Source organism: Barbus barbus, assembly GCF_936440315.1.
Source record: "Barbus barbus genome assembly, chromosome: 13".
NCBI classification, from domain to species: domain Eukaryota; kingdom Metazoa; phylum Chordata; class Actinopteri; order Cypriniformes; family Cyprinidae; genus Barbus; species Barbus barbus.
Window position 1 is genome coordinate 11,840,673 of NC_136741.1, and position 23,328 is coordinate 11,864,000.

Here is a 23,328-nt window from a genome sequence, read left to right on the forward strand (position 1 = left end):
TTATTTGCTTCCTCAGAGTTTGCTAAACATTCTGTAATATACTAGGTATATAGTACAGCATGTGGTGTGTCCTATGCCATGCCTCGTCTTATTCGTTTTTGTTGATAAATGTTATGTAAGAGTTTTTCATTGTCAACGTACTGTTTTATTGTTGTTGCACTTTTTAATTAAGAATAACAATGAATCCATCTTTTGTTTTAGTCTTAAAAAGTTAAAGGTGTATAGATATAAGCAAAACAGACAATGATCTTTTCTTGTAAAATGTGACACCAAAAGCGCACGAAAAAAGGAATTCCTGTTCACAAAATTTAAATAAAAAATAATACAGATGAAAAAGAACGAGTTGAATGCTGAAAACTTTCGTTACCATATAACTATAAACTATGATAAAAGTTCATCAGCATGCATTGATTAATCAAATGTTGTAGCAAAAACAAATTGCAACCAAATTATGTGCTCGTGCGCAAAAGTGAGATCAGTGGGAAGAATGAGTCTAGAGCCCTGCGTGAAAGACTGCTAATTCTCAAAACATTTTTTGTTAAGATGACTGAAAGGAGGAAAAACCAAAGTGAAGTATGGACTTACTTCACGCAGTCATTTATTTACTTTATAACAGTAAATAAATATCGGTTCTGCATATCGGTTATCGGGCACATAGACATGCAAATAATTGGTATCGGTATCGGTTATAAAAAATCAATATCGGTCGATCACTACTTCAGATGCGGCTTCTGTGTTTACTCTGCATTACAAAGATGAATTTTGTTGATACTGATTTCATTTGCTTGGTAACAGCCCAAATGTCTTATTCTAATTCACTGATTAAATGTAAGAATTTGACTCGAAGGATAATAGACACTTTTAGAAAAAATGGCTTTATAAAGGTAAAAATGCCCCTAAAATCTAAAAATCAGTTAAAACTTTTTGGAAAAATGTATTTCTATCAGTGTGAACTGACCACCACAGAATATGAAGAATATCAAAAACTTTAGGAGTCAGCTGTCTACGGCAGTCCTTAAGGTACCAGCACAATAACACACTCAGCAAAATATTGTCTAATTATCGTTATCAATAAAATCCCAGAAAATATCAAGCTATTATTTTTGTCAATATCGCACACCCCTACATACAGTTTACTGCGGGTTACACACTAACCAACAATACATTTTCATTAATATTTTTAATATACAATTTTGTGAAATCATTTATTTAGATTTTAATTTAATATCAGCAATTGTTATAGATTTGTTTTCAGTTGAATAGTGTGATTTCATATATATTGTATATTGCTTTATATATAAGGTAAGATGCTTCTGCCCTCAAAAAAATTATTATCTGTCAGTTTGGAGAATGGATGGAATTATATTTTTCATGAAATTTTTTTTTTTTTCTTTAGATGTGTGTGTGTGTGTTTTAATTTATTTACAAAAAGTTTAACAATCTTAAAATTCTACAACCATAATGTAACTCAGTGAATTCATAAAACACACTTTGGAAAATTGAATATGATGGCATATGATGCAAATGTTTCAGTTTGCAAAGCATAAAAATGGATGCACATAATACATCTGTAAAGGATTTACTGATCTTGTTTTCCTTGTGGCTTTATGTCTGGTGAAATATTAATTACAAAAAGGATTACCTGATGTAAAATAAAGTGCAAAGCTTCAGAGATCCTGTAAAATTCTGTGAGTATTTACAGTGTGCTGGCAAATCTGATGTCTGAGAATCAGCCAGAAGCATGGTGGATTTAGGGAAGATGAAAGTATCAGCATTGACACTGCAAGAAAATTATCTGCAGATAGAATTTAGAGAATTTGCCTGCATGTAAATGAGTTTGTCCTCAGGCTAGAGTTTTTAATGCAAGGTGAATCTCTGTGTTTCCTCAGAGGGGGAACTACACCCATTTATGGATCTATAACCTTATCTACATGCTTAAAAGCAGTGAGGAAAATCAGACAGTGTGATTTTTCTTCTTTTTCTTGTGAATAGTTTCATAGGATTTAGTGTAATAATCAGGAATGCAAAACTCAGTGAACCCAGCAGACTGAGTGGAGAGAAAAAGCCCAGATGAAATGGTAATTATTGCCCAATAAGTGTCAGCATAGAAATATAAATGAATACTAAGACCTCAATACATCAAAAGGAAAATTAACGTGAAATGAACTGAAAATACCTGTTGACATCAGAAGAGAAGCAAAGCTAAAAAGCATTCACATGATTGAGAAAGAGAGCTTGAGAATATTTAACATTATTGGAGGAAATTAAAGGCATTGTTAGCTTCCAGTGTTTCCTGTCATAGCTATGCAAAGATTTTATTTAAAAAAAAGTATCATCGCTATTAACATATTTCTTGTTATGATTTTAAATCTGTATTTAACCTCAGAATGATTTTAAAGTAAGTCTCTTTTTGTGGTGGCTGTGCTTCAAAAGGGACATCGAATGCTCATTTTCCACAAGTTGGTATGATTTTTTTAGGGTATTCTGGAAATGGTCTCAGTGGTCCACACACACACACACACACAGAGACAGAGACACCTCTTATTCCTTAATTTATTGTTCATTATACCTTATTTGTTGATATTTATTTATTTATTTTAAGTGTAGGTCTGTCTGGAAGCTGTTTTGTTACTCAAAATAAAACAATTTCTTAAGATATATTTTTTTTATATTCCACACAAAAAAATAAATTCATGGCTTTCTGTATATCTCAGGAGTCACTTCAAGAGGAGATCACTTTGAACAAAAGAAGATATTTTGAAGAATGTTAAGCCCCATTTCCACCAAAGGACCGGTACTCGGTGTGGGTAAACATTTTCCCCTCAGAAAGTACCTGCTCGCGAGGTAGTACTTTTTCAAAGGTCCAGAACTTTCGGGGGTGGGACATGGGCGCTGAACATGCTGATTGGTTGAGTTCACGCTAGGGCTGTGCGATTAATCTAAATCGTGATTTGAGACGTTGCGATTTGCTGATTGCAAAGCCTGCGATGTGGACACGATATTACTCTGTTCCAGAACATATGCATGACTGCCAGCCTTGAGTGACAGTCTTACTAACCAATAGAGTGAGCGCACCTCTGTTCTCCCCAATCAGCACTACTCTAGCCAACTGCGTTAACGCCCACCATTTAAAAAGGGTCAGATTGAAAGTTAGGCAAATTAAAACTAAAGAAAAACGTATGTAACTTCAGCTTCGAAATGACAGACAACGAACACAAAAGGTAATTTGCAAGAGCTGCGTCACAACGCATATCAAGAGCTCCCTTATCGGTTCTGCTTTCAGTACTGGAGAATAAAAGATACATTTTTAGATGTTTTTATTAGTAGACTTCATGAACGTTATCTTACACATTTTATCTCCCCAACAGATTAATTTGAAATAAGTTTATAATGCATGCTCGCTAATTCAGAAGACCGCACACACAGCCCATGTCTCTGAATGCTTCTCATACTCGCTCCGCGTCTCCCGGACGAGCCGTTTACACTTGCCGCACACACGCAGCCTGTCTCGTAATGCTCTTTTATACTCGCGGTCTCACGCCCGTTTCTGCTCCGCAAGTCTCTCACGAGCGCATCTGGCAATATGGACGAGGCTTGACGCACGCGCGCAACCTGTGTCCACTCGCGCCTGGCTCCGCGTTTAAAACGAATGTAAATAACTGCTTGCCAATTTCACAGGGATGAAATTAAACATTCAGCACATTTCCCACTTGTTCTAAAAATCCCAAATACTTAAAAATGAATAAACATGCCCATGTAACATGTAATACTTCAATAATTGACTAAAGAAATAGTTCATTTATAAAAAATTCAAAATTCAGTGAAATTCAGTAATTCTGTAAAAGTAGTAATACCATTATAATCTTCCCATCAGAAAAAACAAAACAAACAACAACCAAAAAAACAGTAGAACCCCCTCAAAACAAAATAGAAAATGTAATGGATTTAAGGGTTATAATGGGAGTTGCATTGTTTTAATGTAACTATAATGGTGTCTACTGGTATTTGATGCATTCTATTGGTGGGATATAATCTAGCAGATGGCAACCAATAGAACAACAGTAATTCCTATTTGAAAAATGCCCAAAACAAAAAAGGAATTTTGTAATGGTTTTTATGGAAACTGTAAGAATTTCTGTGATGGTTTCTATTGTTTTTTTGTTGTTGTTGTTTTTTCCAGCAGGGTAACGATACTCATTCTGTGCTTGTTACGTGTCTGTTTCTGTTTAGTCCCCTTTTGCCCTTATTTGGTTCTTCCTGTTCTGGTTTAGTTAATTAGTAATCATCGTTTAGTCCTGTCACCTGTTTTGTGTTAATTATCTAGTTTGCTCCAGTGTTCCCCGGTCTTTATAAGTCCTCAGTTCTCCTTATGTCTCAGTTCTCCTTATGTCTTTGTCAAGTCTTAAAGTTATGCTTACGTGGTTTATAGAATGATTTATTGTATCCTGAAACTCTTGTGTTATTAAAGATTATGTTGTCTACTTACCCGCTGGTTCCTGCAGTCCTTCTTGGAGCGTAACCATAACAGAAGACTTGACCGAACAGAAGATGAGGAAGCGGCTGGTTCTAATTCCCCGCAAGGGAGGTTCAGCGAGCTTCCTCCGCTCGCGGCGACGATGATGGTTCCGCCCGCGAAGATGGTTCCGCCATTAGTCACGGCCCACGCAAGCCTGTCAACAGACGCTCACGTGCCGGTAGGCATTTTAGTTGAGTTCGAGGGGATGACTTGGAGTCCAGAGTCTGTCCCTGTGCCTGCTCCTCGCAAGTGCCCTCCAGTGCCTGCTCCTCGTAAGTGCCCTCCAGTGCCTGCTCTTCGTAAGTGCCCTCCAGTGCCTGCTCTTCGCAAGTGCCCTCCAGTGCCTGCTACTTGCAAGTATTCTCCTGGATCCCCCCGTTCCGGTCCAGCCCTTCTGAGTCCCCACTGGTCCCGTTTGGCCCTCCTAAGTCTCCGCTGGTCCCGTACAGATCCACGCTTCCAGAGTTCCCTCGAGAGGCCGCGCTGGCAGAGTGCTCCCGAGAGTCTGCACTTCCAGAGCACCTCCGAGAATTCGCGCTGCCTGAGCGCCTCCTAGAATTAGCGCTGTCCGAGCGCCCCCGAGAATCCCGTTCTCAGCCCACGGCCAGGACTGCCGATCCCGATCCCCGAGAATCCAGTTCTCAAGCCACGGCCAGGAGTGCCGACCCCGATCCCTGAGAATCCAGTTCTCAGACCACGGCCACGAATCCGCGCTGCAAGAGCGCCCCCAAGTGTCCTCGCTGCAAGAGCACCCCACAGAGCCCGCTCCTCCAGAGCGCCCCACAGAGCCCGCTCCTCCTCAAAGGCTCCCATAGAGGAACTTCCCCAAGAAAGTTTTGGAGGGGGGGGCTATAGGGTCACGGCCTGTGTGGCCAGGCCAAGGGCCAAGGCCACAAAATCTCCTGTCCTGCCATGGCCTCCTGAGTCCCCTCTACCGCCATGGCCTCCTGAGTCTCCTGATCCGCCGTGGCCTCCTGAGACTCCTGTCCCGCCATGGCCTCCTGGGTCTCCTGTCCCGCCATGGCCTCCTGGGTCTCCTGTCCCGCCATGGCCTCCTGGGTCTCCTGTCCCGCCATGGCCTCCTGAGTCTCCTGTCCCGCCATGGCCTCCTGGGTCTCCTGATCCACCATGGCCATCCAAGTCTCCAGTCCCGCCATGGCGCTCGGTGCCACCTGCCCCGCCATGGCGCTCTGAGTCACCTGGTGCCCGCCCCCCCTCCCGCGATGTTACTGTTACGGCGCGGGACGCGCCTTCCGGGGGGGAGATAACTGTTGTGTGTCTGTTTCTGTTTAGTCCCCTTTTGCCCTTATTTGGTTCTTCCTGTTCTGGTTTAGTTAATTAGTAATCATCGTTTAGTCCTGTCACCTGTTTTGTGTTAATTATCTAGTTTGCTCCTGTGTTCCCCGGTCTTTATAAGTCCTCAGTTCTCCTTATGTCGTTGTCAAGTCTTAAAGTTATGCTTACGTGGTTTATAGAATGATTTATTGTATCCTGAAACTCTTGTTATTAAAGATTCTGTTTTCTACTTACCAGCTGGTTCCTGCAGTCCTTCGTCCTGCAGCACTGTTATGGTTACGCTCCGTAACCATAACAGTGCTGCACATTATTGACAATATTGAGCTGAAGCTTGACTTTGCAAATTTAAAAATCGCAAATCAAATCGCAATATTTGTCAAAAATAACGCAATTAGATATTTTCCCCAAATCGCACAGCCTTAGTTCACGCAGCATTGTATTTCAACCACCATTTATTCGCATAATTTTTAAAAAATATTACTGTTATTGTGTCATTATGTAATTTTTAAAAGTATTTCAGGCGAGAATGTATTTGTTTAAAACTTAAATCTGCGATTTATTTATAAAGACAGCGCCTGTTTGATAATGTGCTTTTGGAGACGTGAGCTCCACACGATCACAGAGCAGCCTCAACTCGGCTAGTCCTTCTGAAATTTGCCACTGGCTCTGATGTCTCTGTAGTGGTTAAACATAAGATATAATTAGTTTTGGGTAAATCTAACAGGTAATCTTTTGTCTTTATTCTTTTATTCTATTAATCTGTTAAAATGAAAATGAAAAGAGGCTTTATATAATATTTTGTTTCATTGTAATGTATGTACGTACGTTCCCTGAACTACATTTCTGTGGCTATTAATATGTTTAAATGAAAACTAAAAGAAAAGAGGCAATGGTGTTTGATATCATATTTCTTCTTCTTGTAAATACAGTGAGGAAAATTGCAGTAGCCAAGGCGAGCTGACTGACGTTATCAAGTACGCTGCTGTTCCATTTGCAGAATTACTGGACTTGCGTCGTCCCTGGGAGTTCACACTCCTGAGTCAAACTTGCAAAGTCTGAACTACTGAGGACGCAAGTCCGAAATTTGCGTACTTGGTTTTGAGAAATGTGCACAGACCTATTTGCCTATTCTTCACGGTACTTTAGACCGCAATGGAAACGCAGACAGCAACTGGTCTGGGGGAAAAAAGTTTCTGGGACAAACTGTTCCAGGTAATTTCGGTGGAAAAGTGGCTTTAGTTAACCAAACAGATTCGTTTTCCATAACAACAAAAACTTGTTTATTAAAATATCTTAATTTATGTTCCTCATGAGAAAGAAAAGCAGGCATTCTGTATTTCTAAGGTGGAGTCACTTTAAGAAGAGCTTACTTTTCTTCCAGTCATCTTCTCTACCTTTAGTTTTTTCAGTGGTTCACTTACATGTGCTTACTGGCATACAGACTGAAACACATGTCTCTTTCTGTATCCACTTTTTGCACTGTGGTGGATCAGGTCAGTGGAGTACCTGCTGTGCTACCCATGTCTCACTGACCTTTCCCTAACCGCAGGAGCTCAATATGTTCATCCATACAGGAAGGTTATTTCCATGTTTGAGTGTTTGCATATGGGGCTGGAGAAGTCCAGACACCTTACCCGGTTTACATGTTTCTTTAAAAGGTATATGGTGTAATTTCTGCGACACTTGTGTCACCAAACTAAATAATAATAAAAAATACTATTACATCTGCTACTAAGTCTGCCATTGTCAATGAAGTCCTACCAAGACTCACATCGTTGGTTGACCCAGAAGTTGACATGTTGGGTTGGTATATGTCAGAATAATTTTTACATAATTATACTGTATCTGCTACACTGAATGTCCTTTGTTTCTCTGAATGACAGTTTGCCAAAAAAGGTGTAATATTGGTGTTTTCAATGGTTTTAGCATTATTTTATATCATTAAATTGGTTTCAAAAATATTCCTGAGTGAATGACAGCAGAAGCAGATGTTGAAAAATAATAAGCTTTTTATTCTATTGTTCTGATGTCTCCTGCCATGCTTGCTTATTTTGTCATTTTGCATCTGATGTGCTTGGCCCCAATAATTACATCTTTGCATCTATATTTATGAATACTTTCTGTTCACCAACATAAGTTACGTTATCATTAGTGGTGTGCGAAATTGACAAAAAATAATATAATTATATATCTTGATATTTTCCGGGTATTTTATCGAAAACGATAATTAGACGATATTTTGCTGCAGTGTGTTATTGTGCTGGTACCTTAAGGAACTACTGTAATCAGCTGACTCCTAAATTTTTTGACATTCTCCATATTCTGCGTGGTGGTCAGTTCACACTACTGATAGAAATTATTATTTTTTAATAAGTTTAAACTGATTTTTACATTTTATGGGCATTTTTACCTTTTATAAAGCCATTTTTTCTAAAAGTGTCCATTATCCTTTGTCAAGTTCTTACGTTTAATCAGTGAATTAGAATAAGACATTTGGGCTGTTACCAAGCAAATAAAATCAATATCAACAAAATTCATCTTTGTAATGCAGAGAAAACACAGAATCTGCACCTGAAGTGGCATTTAGATATATTTACACAGTTTAATACAGAACATGAATGCATTTAACATGCAATTACATATGCATAAATAATATTTTGATATATTAAACATAAAACGTTTGAAATAATTTAAATAGGGAACGAAATAGATAGTGGCTGTGTTTGGAATTATTTTTGTTTTTGAAATGGTGCAAAAAAAGGATGGTGACCAATATGGTGTCTAAAACGTAAGTTTCTTAATTAACTTCTTGTTTATTGAACTGTTGTAAAAATCGTTCACATTTGTAATCATGGTACTCTATTTGATTTTGATTAACTATATGAAATTATATACAATACATTTTCTGTCCCCAAATCTTGAATTTTGTGATCATTCTAAATGCATTTTATTAGACTGAATCATGCAGTGAAAGAACACACTCTTAATGCGCACACACACTAGACTTCACGTGATGTATGCATGTGCTCTGTAGATGTGTTTTGAATAGTTTTTGAAAAATACCCGATAATGTCAAATTGCACATCGTTAAAACAACAATTACTATATTATCACTGTAACGTGTCAATGCAAGGAAGAGCCGAGGTAGGATCCAAATGCAATCAGTGGAACATTTAATAAAACAAAAGGTAATCCAAAAACATAGAACCAAACACAGAGAGAACCAGGAACCAGAAACAACACGCCACAACTTCGCAAAGAGAACGACTGACAAAGACTAACTTAAACACTGGACTATTTATACACAGAGAAGCTAACAGGATGGCAAGGTAACAAGAAACCCCTGTGAAAGCAATCAAGACGACCAATAAAACAATAGGACTACAAGTTGACTACAAATGGCACTCTAGACAGGAAATAACAAAGTCCAAACACAAGACAGGGGAAAATGGGCAAGATCACGACAGAGCCCTCCCTTTAGGAGCAGATTCTTGACGCTCCAAAATAAACACCTTTAAGTCCACCCAGGAGGGTGGTGGAGCGGTGGCGGAACAGGGGGAGGGATGGAGGGCCAGGTCCATGTTTGGGAGGAGGACCTGGAGATTGTGGCAGAGCCAGCGGGGTAGGGGACCAGGGTGGAACCGGCAGAGCAGGGAGCCAGGGTGGAGCAGAAAACCACCAGGGCAGAGCAGGTGGAACTGAAGACCACCAGAGCAGAGCTGAAATCCACCAGGGCATAGCAGGAGGAGCTGAAGACCACCAGAGCAGAGCTGAAAACCACCAGGGGGGAGCTGAAATCCACCAGGGCAGAGCTGAAGAGCACCAGGGCGGAGCCGGTGGGGCAGAGAGCCAAGGCGGAGCCAATAGAGCAGGCAGAACAGGTGGACCTGTAGACCACCAGGGTGGAGCAGTTATAAACCACCACAGCAGAGCAGATGAGTTCGAAGGTCCCCACAGCGGAGAAGACCACCAGAGTAGAGAAGACCACCAGAACAGAGCAGAAGACCACCATGGTGGAGCGTGTGGCCATGGCCAAGTAGTAGATGCCAGAGAATCTGAAACGGAGCACAGACAGAACATTCACAGTCCCAAGGACCGAGGCAGAAGGCACCATGAGTTCATTGATAATCTCCTTGGCTGTGATAGACAGGACTGAATGTGTATTAATGGCCTCCTTGAGAGTAATCGAATGGACAAATAGTTAATAATTAGACTCACTGACTGAAACCAGCAAGACCGACAGTTCAAAACCAAACTCAACTGCAGAATCCAAACATACAGACGGTTCAAAGTTGGATGTATTGACTGAAACTGGACTGGTAGACATTTCATAACCAAAATCAGTAACTGAAACTGGACAGACGATCAGTTAAAAATCAAAAGCATTGGCAGACAGTTCAGTGACTGAAACTGGATAGGCAGACAATTCACACTCAGACCCATTAATAGAAACTGAACAGACAGTTGGTTCCACATCAGACTCATTGACTGAAACATGACTGACAGAAAGTTCATCAGACATATTACTTGAAGTTAGACAGACAGATCAAGAGCACTGATTAGAATTGGACGGACTGACACTTCACACTCCGGCTCATTAGTTGAAACTGGACAGACAGATAGTTCACTAGTGGGTTCTTTGAAAACTTCAATCTTTTCTGGGGCCACAGACAACTGTTTAAACTAGATGGCCTCCACCCAAACAGACTCGGTGCAAGAGTGCTTAAGGACAATATCTATTTCTCCCTCCGTCATCCTTCAGCGGTGTGTGCCAATCTACTCGGCCTGAATGGCACACACACACCTGGACAGTATATGAGTGACCACAGGACTTCATGTCAGCTTCTGAGTCAACATGATAACACCACGCAGCCACAACAAGCACTGCTCATGGACATCCCAGCTGACCCCTGCCCACAGAGCTCATCACATGCAGACTGTGACGTACTACAACAGCTCCAAGACTCAGCACCCAAGGACGACTTTCTGGAAAACAGCCAGGGAAGCCAGAACGACATCTCACAGCCAGCGGAAACGCCAGAGCCAGAGCCCTGCTCACCAGATACACTATCACTCTCCCCAGAATCTCCACTTCTAAGCTTCTCACAGAAAATGGAGGAACTGGTGTATGCTGGGACCAAACTCTCCCACTCTTTCGCTTCAAGTCCCCAGATATCAACTAAAAAACGGCGGGCCCCACAACCACCAAAGACTGCAGGCCCAGCTCACCCTCCTCCTCCTGCGAGAGCTCTCCGGCCGCTGCCACAACGTCAGGGCCCAAACCCCTCTCCATCTGGTGTAGGTGAACCAAAAACAACTGATAACAGCTCTCAGTGATATGTGTCGGGTCCCCGCTATATTAGCAGCAACATTCACAAATGTTTACAGAACAAGCGGGAACCCAGTGTGCCTGTAGCCTCCTCTATTTCTGTTTTATTAAGCAATAGAAAGTCTAAGGCCTTCTCAAGCCGTACGGCTGACCCATCTAACCTGCGGCCTATAATGCATCAATCTAAGATTGCTGTAGAGACAAAATGTAATTCCATCAAGTTAGCATTTTTAAACATTCGCTCACTTAAAAATAAATCATTTCTGATCAACGATTTAATAACCACAAACAACCTGGATTTTATGTTTTTAAATGAAACATGGTTAGAAGACAGCTGCAGTTCAACAGTCCTCACTGAAACAGCCCCTCCTAACTTTAATTTTATAAGTGTCTGCAGGACTGTTAGGAGAGGTGGAGGTGTAGCTGCTCTGTTTAAAGATGTTTATCAGTGCAAGCAAATGTCATTTGGTCAGTATTCATCTTTTGAATACCTAGGTATTGTGCTGAAAGGTGCTCCATGCACCCTGTTTATCATTATTTACAGGCCTCCAAAATATTCTCCAGCCTTTGTTGATGATTTCACTGAACTGTTATCAATGATTTCCTCAGAGTTTGACTGTTTTGCTATTGCAGGGGATTTTAATATTCACATAGATAATGCAGAAATCAAAACTACAAAAGAAATTATAACTGTTTTAAACACTTTTGACCTGAGTCAGCATGTGCACAGACCCACACACAATCGTGGACACACTCTAGATTTACTCATCAGTAGAGGTCTAAACATCTCATCCATTGTAATTAAGGATGTAGCACTATCTGATCACTTCTGTATTTTCTTTGATATATTGATGTCGGTCACCACTGAATCTAGATCTGTCTCTATCAGAAAGAGATGCATTAACGAGAACACTAGTGCGCTATTTATGGAGGCAATATCATTAACACCAAGCATTTCTGCAGACTCTGTTGATCTTCTCCTGGAGTCATTTAACTCAAAAATTAAGAATGTTATTGATGATATTGCCCCGATAAAGGTCAGCAAGAAGACGGGGAAACAGAAATCAATTTGGAGAAAATCAACAGCAGTTCAGAGCATGAAAAGACAATGCAGAAAAGCTGAGCGGATGTGGCGGAAGACGAAACTCGAAATTCACTATAGCATCTATAAAGACAGCCTTCATGCTTTCAATGTGGAACTAGCCACAGCTAGACAGACTTTCTTTTCAAACCTTATAAACAGTAACTTAAACAACACCCGCACTCTTTTTGCGACTGTTGAGAGACTGACAAACCCCCCAAGTCAGATTCCCAGTGAAATGCTCTCCGACAGCAAATGCAATGAGTTTGCTTCCTTCTTTTCTGAGAAGATCAATAATATCAGAAAGGAGATTGGCACATCCTCAAGTTATGCAGAGGTCACACAGATTCGACTGCAATTTCAAAAAGAAGTGACTGTGTGTTTTTATAGAAATTGATAACAAAATTTTGGAAGAAATAGTACAGCACCTTAAATCTTCAACCTGCTATCTTGACACGCTTCCCACATCCTTTTTCAAAAATGTGCTTAACTGTTTAGAAGCTGATCTCTTAGAAGTGGTGAACGCCTCACTTCTTTCTGGGACTTTTCCAAACTCCCTTAAAACTGCAGTTGTTAAGCCCCTTCTGAAAAAGCGCAATCTTGATAACACCATGTTGAGCAACTATAGACCCATATCAAATCTTCCTTTCATAGGTAAGATAATTGAAAAGGTAGTTTCTAATCAGCTGAACAACTACTTAAAGTCAAATGGATACCTGGACAATTTTCAATCTGGTTTCCGAGCACATCACAGCACAGAGACAGCACTCGTTAAGATAATAAATGATATTCGCGTCAATTCTGATTCTGGCAAAATATCAGTGCTGGTACTACTAGATCTTAGTGCTGCGTTTGACACTGTCGATCATAACATACTTTTAGAGAGACTGGAAAACTGTGTCGGGCTTTCTGGGATGGCAATCAAATGGTTCAGGTCATACTTAGAAGGGAGAGGTTATTATGTGAGTATAGGAGAGCATAAGTCTTAAGTGGACGGCCATGACATGTGGAGTCCCACAAGGCTCAATTCTTGCACCGCTCTAGGGCTGCACGATTAACCTTTATCGCATCGATATTGAGGTTTTAACTCCCGCAATAACCTAACCTCAGGAGTCTGAGGTTTTTACCCCCGCCTCTGACATTTGAGTGACAAACCTATTAGCCAATCAAAATGGTCGAATCTCGCGTTCCTGGCTTGCTGGCCAATTAGAAATGGCAATGGAAACAAGGTATGCAGTGCACCGGCTTTCTGTCAGCAGCAAAGCAGCTAACACACAACGTGTACCTCGAATTGTGCCAATAGAAAAAGCTTGTAACTGCGCAGAAATGGCCGAAGGCACTTCTTCGGTGACGGGAGAGGAAGCGGGGGAGCACTTGGTTAACAAGAAGGGTGGTACTTCAGCTGTTTGGACTTATTTTGGATTCGCGAAGAACGACGTGGCGCAAAAGAGTGCTAAATGTAAAATATGTCGACGTGCCGTGGCCAGATCCAGAGGAAACACTACCAATCTATACCAGCATCTTAAAAATCACCACCGACAGCAATATGATGCATGCACATCAAAATGCACGCGAAAATCGCATCGCAATCGCAATATTTGTCAGAAAAACCGCAATTAGGTTTTTTTCTCAAAATCGTGCAGCCCTACACCGCTCTTATTTAACCTGTATATGCTCCCACTAAGTCAGATAATGAGGAAGAACCAAATTGCCTATCACAGCTATGCTGATGATACCCAGATTTACCTAGCCTTATCTCCAAATGACTACAGCCCCATTGACTCCCTCTGCCAATGCATTGATGAAATTAACAGTTGGATGTGCCAGAACTTTCTTCAGTTAAACAAGGAGAAAACTGAAATCATTGCATTTGGAAACAAAGATGAAGTTCTCAAGGTGAATGCATACCTTGACTCTAGGGGTCAAACAACTAAAAATCAAGTCAGAAATCTTGGGGTGATTCTGGATAGTTTCAGTAGTCATGTCAAAGCAATAACTAAATCAGCATACTATCATCTCAAAAATATTGCAAGAATTAGATGTTTTGTTTCCAATCAAGACTTGGAGAAACTTGTTCATGCCTTTATCACCAGCAGGGTGGATTACTGTAATGGTCTCCTCACTGGCCTTCCCAAGAAGACCATTAGACAACTGCAGCTCATCCAGAACGCTGCTGCCAGGATTCTGACTAGAACCAGAAAATCTGAGCATATCACACCAGTCCTCAGGTCCTTACACTGGCTTCCAGTTACATTTAGGATTGATTTTAAAGTACTTTTACTCGTTTATAAGTCACTCAATGGCCTAGGACCTAAATCTATTGCTGATATGCTCACTGAATATAAACCAAACAGACCACTCAGATCATTAGGATCGAGTCAGTTAGAAATACCAAGGGTTCACACAAAACAAGGGGAGTCTGCGTTTAGCTATTATGCGGCCCGCAGTTGGAACCAGCTTCCAGAAGAGATCAGATGTGCTAAAACATTAGCCACATTTAAATCAAGACTCAAAACTCATCTGTTTAACTGTGCATTTGTTGAATGAGCACTGTGCTATATGTCCGAACTGACTGCAATACATTTTATGTATAATCATTTTCTTTAAATTTATTTTTGATATATTTATATCATTTTAAAATTCCTTGTTTTTATTATTTTTATTTCCATGTTTTTATTGATTTTAATGTCTATTTCACATTCTTTTATGTAAAGCACTTTGAATTACCACTGTGTATGAAATGTGCTATATAAATAAACTTGCCTTGCCTTGCCTTTGGCCATATCAAGACAGTTAGAAAGTTCACCAACAGCCTCCTTGGCAGTGACCATGGTGGACAAAGAGTTCAAAGACTGTCTCCGTGACCGTATCAGGACATGGACCAAATTCACTTGCAGCCTCCATGGCTATAACAGGCATGGTTAAGTGTTCATAGACGGTCTCCTTGTCCGGTTCTGGACACGACAAGAGTTCATAATCCGTGACATGATCAGATGAAAATTTATAACTGGCCTCCATGGCAGATTCAGGACAGGGCAAGGGTTCACAAATGGCCTCCATAGAAGTGACAGGACAGGCAGAGGGTTCACAGATGGCCTCCATAGCTATGACAGGACAGGCAGAGGGTTCAGCAACGGGCCCTTCAACAACAACATGACAGGCTCTGCAGCATCAGCTGACACCTCTAGAGAAATCATAGTGGACGCCACCGCCTATAGAGTTTCAGTGGTAGTGTATGCTGCCCAAACACACCATAAAGCGATCCCCATAATGGGAAGCACTGCAGACAGGGGAATCAGTTCTGCAACAGGAGGGCTAGAGTGAGTTGGTTTGGGAATATCAGCTGCACGTGCTGACACCAGCGGTGGATCCTCCATACTTGATGCCAGTCTGGGATACTGAAGAACGGACCCCGAAGATATGGGTGCAACAGACAGGACAGCTTTGACCTGACATTACTCTGGGATGACAGCTGTGATGCGACAAGGCTCTGGACAATCAACTGTAACTTGACTTGACTCAGGAAGATCAGCTGTGACTTGACGTGACTCAGGGAGATCAGCTGTGACTTGACATGACTCAGGCTCTGGAAGATCAGCTGAGATGTGACAAGACTTTGGAAGATCATCTGAGAGGGGACGAGCCTTTGGAAGGTCGTGACGAGACTCTGGGCTGGCGGCCAATTTATGACAAGGCTCTGGAGTGGAGGTTACTGTAGGTGCACTGCACTGCTCCTCCGCAAATCCCACAGTAAAAGCAGAGCTCAAAATACTGGAGTTTTGTTCATTGCTGAGTTACGCAAGCTCACAAATCCTCTCGTTATAACAAACAAAGTGTAAATAAGAGATTTGTTGTGCAGTGTAGAGAGCTTCATTGATTATAATGGAACTTTGTGAGATCGCGATGAACTGGAGTGACAAATGTGGTCACCCCAGGGCACTGGACTGTGTTAATCCGGGCCTGCGAACAGCGAAAACGCATGAAATTACCAGGTGTAAACAGGCCCAAAAAGTTCACTTGCTGTCTAATATCCCTCCCACTAACGGGAGCCGTGATGAATATATAATCAGTGTTACTCACTTCACCTGTCAGTGGTCATAATTTTATGCCTGATCTGTGTGTGTGTATATGTATGTGTGTGTATATGTATGTGTGTGTATATATATATATATATATATATATATATATATATATATATAATTATGACCACTGACAGGTGAAGTGAATAACATAAATACAGACTTGCATCTATATATCTTTGAAAAGGCCTCAACTATTACAATACAACGAGCATATATGTATATATATATAACTGAAACATATATGCTCGTTGTATTTTACTAGTTGAGGCCTTTTCAAAGATATATAGATGCAAGTCTGTATTTATGTACAATGTTTTTACAGATCACAGTTTCAAGTAAAGCTGTCATTTTTTCAGGCTTTGAAAATGGAGCATGTCTAATATGTCAGCAAATTCAAAATCACATAAATTGGCCATATTCCTCATGCTCGATGTGAATCCAAGCTTCTAAGCTTACAAATGGCACCTATTTTGTGTTGGTTAAGCAAGTACGTTTTTAAGTAATGTGATGATAACATAGCAACGTTGGTTTAAGAGGCTAAGGTGATTAATGATTAATTGAGTAACTGATTGTTAATTTAAATGATGATCGATCATGAGAATCTGTGTAAGTTGACACTCCTAGTTGGTATCCAGATTTGAACTCTTGTATCTGCACCTGTATGAGCGGCACAGCTTACTGTGTCAGAAGATGTGCAACTAGGTAAACAGTTTTGTTTGAATCTGGGTGCCAGACACGTGAACTGTAGGTCCAGAGTGAATAGAGTGCCATGTACTTTGTTTTGGTAATTTATTACACAGTGACAAGAAATATAGTGACACAGTAAAACCTGATATTTCACTTCACTTTAGTTGGCCTGAAGTTTTTATGCTGTTGTTTATATTTACTCTTGATCTAATTCTAACTTTAACTGACTTGTCTTGCTCTGTGCTATCACCAACAGAATGCTGATCAGCAGCACCTTGACAGCAGCTGTCAGTCACATGCCTATTCCATCCTTTCCTATGGTCATGATGAAATGATTTAATCTCTCTTACGTTTTATCCCGTTAAGGTGTTGGGTTCATCCTTCGTATTTAGAGTTTATGCACCCTCTGCTTTTTCTTTTTCTTTTTCTTTTCATGGACCATCAATCCTTCTCTTTCTCTCTCTTTCTTGCACCACTTTGAAAACTTTCACATGAGTCAGATGTGCGCTGAGATGATGTACCATAGGAGTAGCTCTATGTGAAATTTAGTTGGGTTTTAGTCAGCCATAATGAGTGATAGCATCCTCAAGTGTAAAATTTTTATGAATGTTTTTAAGAGATGCTTGCTCACTAAATCAGCTTCTGTTGTTTACTCACCCTCGAGTCTTTTCAGATCTGCATGACGACAGCAACTATCAATATCTAAAAATGACAGAAAACAACATAAAACCCGTCCATGCAACTTGAATGCTATATTTTACATATTTAAAGCCATGTAGTAGCTTTGTCTGAGGGACAGAACTAAATTTAAGTCCATATTTGCTGAGAATCTTGTCTAAATCTTTTACACTGAGGTATAAATTCATGTAATATAAATACATCTCCTTATGGAGTGTTTCCCCATAGGATTTTGTGAGACTGTTTGTGAGATTTATTGAATCTGGGTTTTTTAATATTTATTCAAAATTCAATATTTATTGAATTTATTTCATAATGATACCCCCCATTTTAAATTCTTATTATCCAATAAAAGGTTAGCATTTTGTGAATTGTTTTAATAAAAGATCAAAAGGATTAACAAAGCAGTTTAATTTTCACAGTCTTCTTTGATCATATTTACCAAGGGTTCCAATAATTCTGACCACAACTGTATATACATATATACATATATATATATATATATATATATATATATATATATATATATATATATATATATATATATATATATATATATATATATATATATATATATATATATTAGGGCCGGGACTTTAACGTGTTAATTTAGATTAATTAATTACACAAAAATAACGCGTTAAATTTCTTTAACGCATTTTAATCGCACTTATTTTTGCACCGCGGAACGTTTCTCACTGGATGAGTTTCGGCGGACCGATTATACTGGAGCACCAACTAGCGTTCAGACAAAAACAAACCACAGTGAACATGGACAAAGAAGCTGATGAGACCACTTTGGTTGGCCCTGTGGATGGGAAATTTAAAAATCCATATGAAAAAAGTTACTTCTCACTGTTCTCAGGTCAAATATTTATATGCGATTAAAATGCGATTAATTTCGATTAATTAATTACAAAGCCTCTAATTAATTAGATTATTTTTTTTATCGAGTCCCGGCCCCTATATATATATATATATATATATATATATATATATATATATATATATATATATATATATATATTAGATTAGATTCAACTTTATTGTCATTTATGCAGAGTACAAGTACAGAGCTAATATATATATATATGTATATATATATATACATACATAGACATTGCCCTCCATAAGTATTGGAACAGTAAAGACAAAATTGCTCTGTTGGCTGTGGAGTCAAGACATTTGCAAATATGATAAAAAGATGAATATGAGACAAAACGGCTAATCATTTTATAATTAGCCGTTTCGACACACATTTTACCAAATAAAAAGAACAGCGCTTTTAGAGTTCATCCCACTCATTGATGTGAGCATAAGCATTGGGACAGTTGAACATAAGGCAGATATAAAAGATTAAAAGCTATTATTTAGTTGCAGATCCCTTGCGCACAATCACAGCAGTGAGTCTGTGACCCATAGACATCACCAGACTCTTGGTCTCATCCTTTTGAAATGCTTTTCTCAGCCTTTAATGCAGCCAATTCCAATTGTTGCTCGTTTTGGGGAGTTTCTGCCTTTACTCTCCTCTTCAGCTGGTGAAATTCATGTTCAATCAAATTTAAATCTGGAGATTGACTTGGGCAATCTAAGACTTTCCATTTCTTTGCCCTTATAAATTCCTTGACTGAACTGGCAGGGTGTTTTGGGTCATTGTTCTGATGTAATATGAAGCACTTCCCAATGAATCTGGTGGCATTTTCTTGAATATTGGTAGGCAAGATGGTTTTGTACCCTTCCAAATTCATTGTGCTACTGTCATCATACATTAAGTCATCAGTAAAGTTGAGAGGGCTTGTTCCAGAGGCAGCCATGCATGCCCATGCCACGACACCACCTCCACCATGCTTTACAGATGAGGCTGTATGCTTGGGATCATTGCAGTTCCCTTTTTTTCTCCACATTTTGCTTTCCCATCACTTAGATAAAGGTTCATCTTTGTCTCATCGGTCCATAAACACAGTTCCAAAACTCTTCTGGCTCACCTTTGTGCTTTTTTGCAAACTAATCTTGCATTTCTATTTTTTGTGCTGGTTAGAGGTTTGCATCTTGCTGTGTAGAATCTGTAATTATGTGTCAAATTCTACTGAGGACAGTAAATTGTCAGAGCATCACCCCAGCTTTCTGGAAGTTGTTGGTGATTTTACAGACACATTTTTTAGGATTCATTTTCACAGCTTTTATGATTTGTCTGTCATCAACTACTGTTGTTTTCTCAGCTGAACAGGTCGTTGTTGGTTGCTGGTGTCACTGGTGGTTTCCAAACTCTTGATTTTCTCCATGCCCATTGTTTTTGCTAGAGCTCTAACTGACTTCCTCTTTTCTCTTAGCATCCAAATTGCTTGTGTTTCTCTCAAAGTCAGCTCCCTCGTCTTCACCCTGGTTTGTGTGTGTCATCATCGAATGCAAGATTCAGAATACAGAAGTAATGGATATAACTGATACAGAATAATCCCTGCTTTTAATATACAGTTGGACAAAAAAGTATTTAGTCAGCCACCAATTGTGCAAGTTCTCCCACTTAAAAAGATGAGAGAGGCCTGTAATTTTCATCATAGGTACACTTCAACTGTGAGAGACAGAATGGGGGGAAAGAATCCAGGAAATCACATTGTCTGATTTTTAAAGAATTTATTTGCAAATTATGGCGGAAAATAAGTATTTGGTCAATAACAAAAGTTCATCTCAATACTTTATATACCCTTTGTTGGCAGTGACAGAGGTCAAACGTTTTCTGTAAGTTTTCACAAGGTTTTCACACACTGTTGCTGGTATTTTGGCCCATTCCTCCATTCAGATCTCCTCTAGAGCAGTGATGTTTTGGGGCTGTCGCTGGGCAACACGGACTTTCAACTCCCTCCAAAGATTTTCTATGGGGTTGAGATCCGGAGACTGGCTAGGCCACTCCAGGACCTTGAAATGCTTCTTACGAAGCCACTCCTTCGTTGCCCTGGCGGTGTGTTTGGGATCATTGTCATGCTGAAAGACCCAGCCACGTTTCATCTTCAATGCCCTTGCTGATGGAAGGAGGTTTTCACTCAAAATCTCACGATACATGGCCCCATTCATTCTTTCCTTTACACGGATCAGTCATCCTGGTCCCTTTGTAGAAAAACAGCCCCAAAGCATGATGTTTCCACTCCCATGCTTCACAGTAGGTATGGTGTTCTTTGGATGCAACTCAGCATTCTTTCTCCTCCAAACACGACGAGTTGAGTTTTTACCAAAAAGTTCTATTTTAGTTTCATCTGACCATATGACATTCTCCCAATCCTCTTCTGGATCATCCAAATGCTCTCTAGCAAACTTCAGACGGGCCCGGACATGTACTGGCTTAAGCAGGGGGACACGTCTGGCACTGCAGGATTTGAGTCCCTGGCGGCGTAGTGTGTTACTGATGGTAGCATTTGTTACTTTGGTCCCAGCTCTCTGCAGGTCATTCACTAGGGCCCCCTGTGTGGTTCTGGGATTTTTGCTCACCGTTCTTGTGATCATTTAGACCCCACGGGGTGAGATCTTGCGTGGAGCCCCAGATCGAGGGAGATTATCAGTGGTCTTGTATGTCTTCCATTTTCTAATAATTGCTCCCACAGTTGATTTCTTCACACCAAGCTGCTTGCCTATTGCAGATTCAGTCTTCCCAGCCTGGTGCAGGTCTACAATTTTGTTTCTGGTGTCCTTCGACAGCTCTTTGGTCTTGGCCATAGTGGAGTTTCGAGTGTGACTGTTTGAGGTTGTGGACAGGTGTCTTTTATACTGATAACGAGTTCAAACAGGTGCCATTAATACAGGTAACGAGTGGAGGACAGAGAAGCCTCTTAACCTGTTAAGAACCTTGTTTGCATTGTGTCATTGTTTTCTAACAGAATAAATTAAACGGGACAAAGTTAATCTTGACAAGCTATATATCATTCTGAAGGTCTAAGCCTCAAGCATCGACGACAGATCGCTGTTTTTCGATGGAAAGCTTATAAGGAATGTATTTGCTACATTTGTGTAAGCAGTACACATCCAAACACGCAGAGTAAAAAATCAGTACGTACCTTTATCATTGTAATAACGAGTCACAAACGCGTCCACTGCTGAAATCCCAGTTTAGTTTCAGAGGTAAGGGTCCACAGAACAACATCCCAGCGAGCACTTTTAGTCCAGCGAAACAATAACGTTGTAATAAGCATGAATATTCCTTTGTTTACATTTCATTTCTTCCGGAGTTATTGTTCGCGTCCGTAAATTACGCTCAAAAACAGCGTCTTGGTGGTAAAAAACAACACGGTGCTGTAGCATACAGTTTTACAAACAGAATGAGATCATCCACGGAAAAAAAGTCTCAGAAAAGCGGAATATAGTTTATTTGAATTTGGCGCTCTCTCCAGCCAGCGATGACGCATGCTGTGACGCAGCTGTTATCTGAGCGGGGCGTAACTTAGCGATCTGCTTTTCCATAAAAAACTTTTTTTTTTTTTTTTCAACATTTTTTATATGTGTGTGTGTGTATTGTGTGAGGAATGTGGCCGTATCTGCATGATTATCATATGTATGGACGCAATACATTTGGTGGTTATTTTTCCTCAAACAGGGGGGCTGGGGGGACTATAAATATTTTCAGACAAAATATTGCAGGAATCTCATTTTTCATGGTATCGTCTTCAAATTTGAAATATAAACTCATGAGACACGTGGCTTTCAACCCATTACTTTTCTGGATTGCTCCAGGACTTATTTCATGTATTTGTATATGAAATAAAAAAACATTCAGTGTGGGAAAATATTTTTCAATGCACATCAGTGTCTATAACTTTTTATCTTTTTGAGCATTATCATCTCTGGATGATAGATAGTAAAGCCAAGAGTATCTTCTTTCCAAAGATACCTAATTTGTTTGTGTAGCTTTGTGTCACTTTGTCAGGAAATGTTACCATTTTAATTAGGTATGTTATTTTTACCTGTGAGGCCCCAAATGGGGGGTGATAGCTAACAGGTTAAAGAAGAAGTTACAGGTCTGTGAGAGCTAGACATGCTTGTTTGTAGGTGACCAAATACTTATTTTACTGAGGAATTTACCAATTAATTAATTACAAATCCTACAATGTGATTTCCTGGATTCTTTCCCCCCATTCTGTCTCTCATAGTTGAAGTGTACCTATGATGAAAATTACAGGCCTCTCATCTTTTTAAGTGGGAGAACTTGCACAATTGGTGGCTGACTAAATACTTTTTTGCCCAACTGTACCTGTGAGGCAACTGTTCCAATACTTATGCTCACATCAGATAGAGGGATGAAACTCTAAAAGTGCTGAACTTCCTAGCTGGTAAAACATCTGTGTTGAATCACCCAATAATAAAATGTGACATTCTGTAGTTTTGTCTCATATTCTAATCATATTTGTAAATGTTTTGACTCCACAGCCAACAGAGCAATTTTGTCTTTACTGTTCCAATACTTTTGGAGGGCACTGTATGTGTATATATATATATATATTATACTTTACAATAGTAAAATTACAACTATTGTACTTTAATAATTTCCTCACAAGCTTTAAACTCTGGAGTTTTTATTTTGGATAAAACTGCATGGAAACTTATGTTTCAAGCTTACAAACACAAATCTAATGAAATGCTTTGTTCTGTTTGTAAAAATGTTAGAATTATATGAATA

General features: G+C 39.9%; 1 protein-coding gene across 2 annotated transcripts in view; it reads left to right on the plus strand.

Moving 5' to 3' along the window:
• The window catches only part of LOC306878679 (regulatory-associated protein of mTOR-like), a 273,686-nt gene that overhangs the window by 43,860 nt on the left and 206,498 nt on the right, over positions 1-23,328 (plus strand). The gene's annotated exons all lie outside the window — the stretch shown is intronic.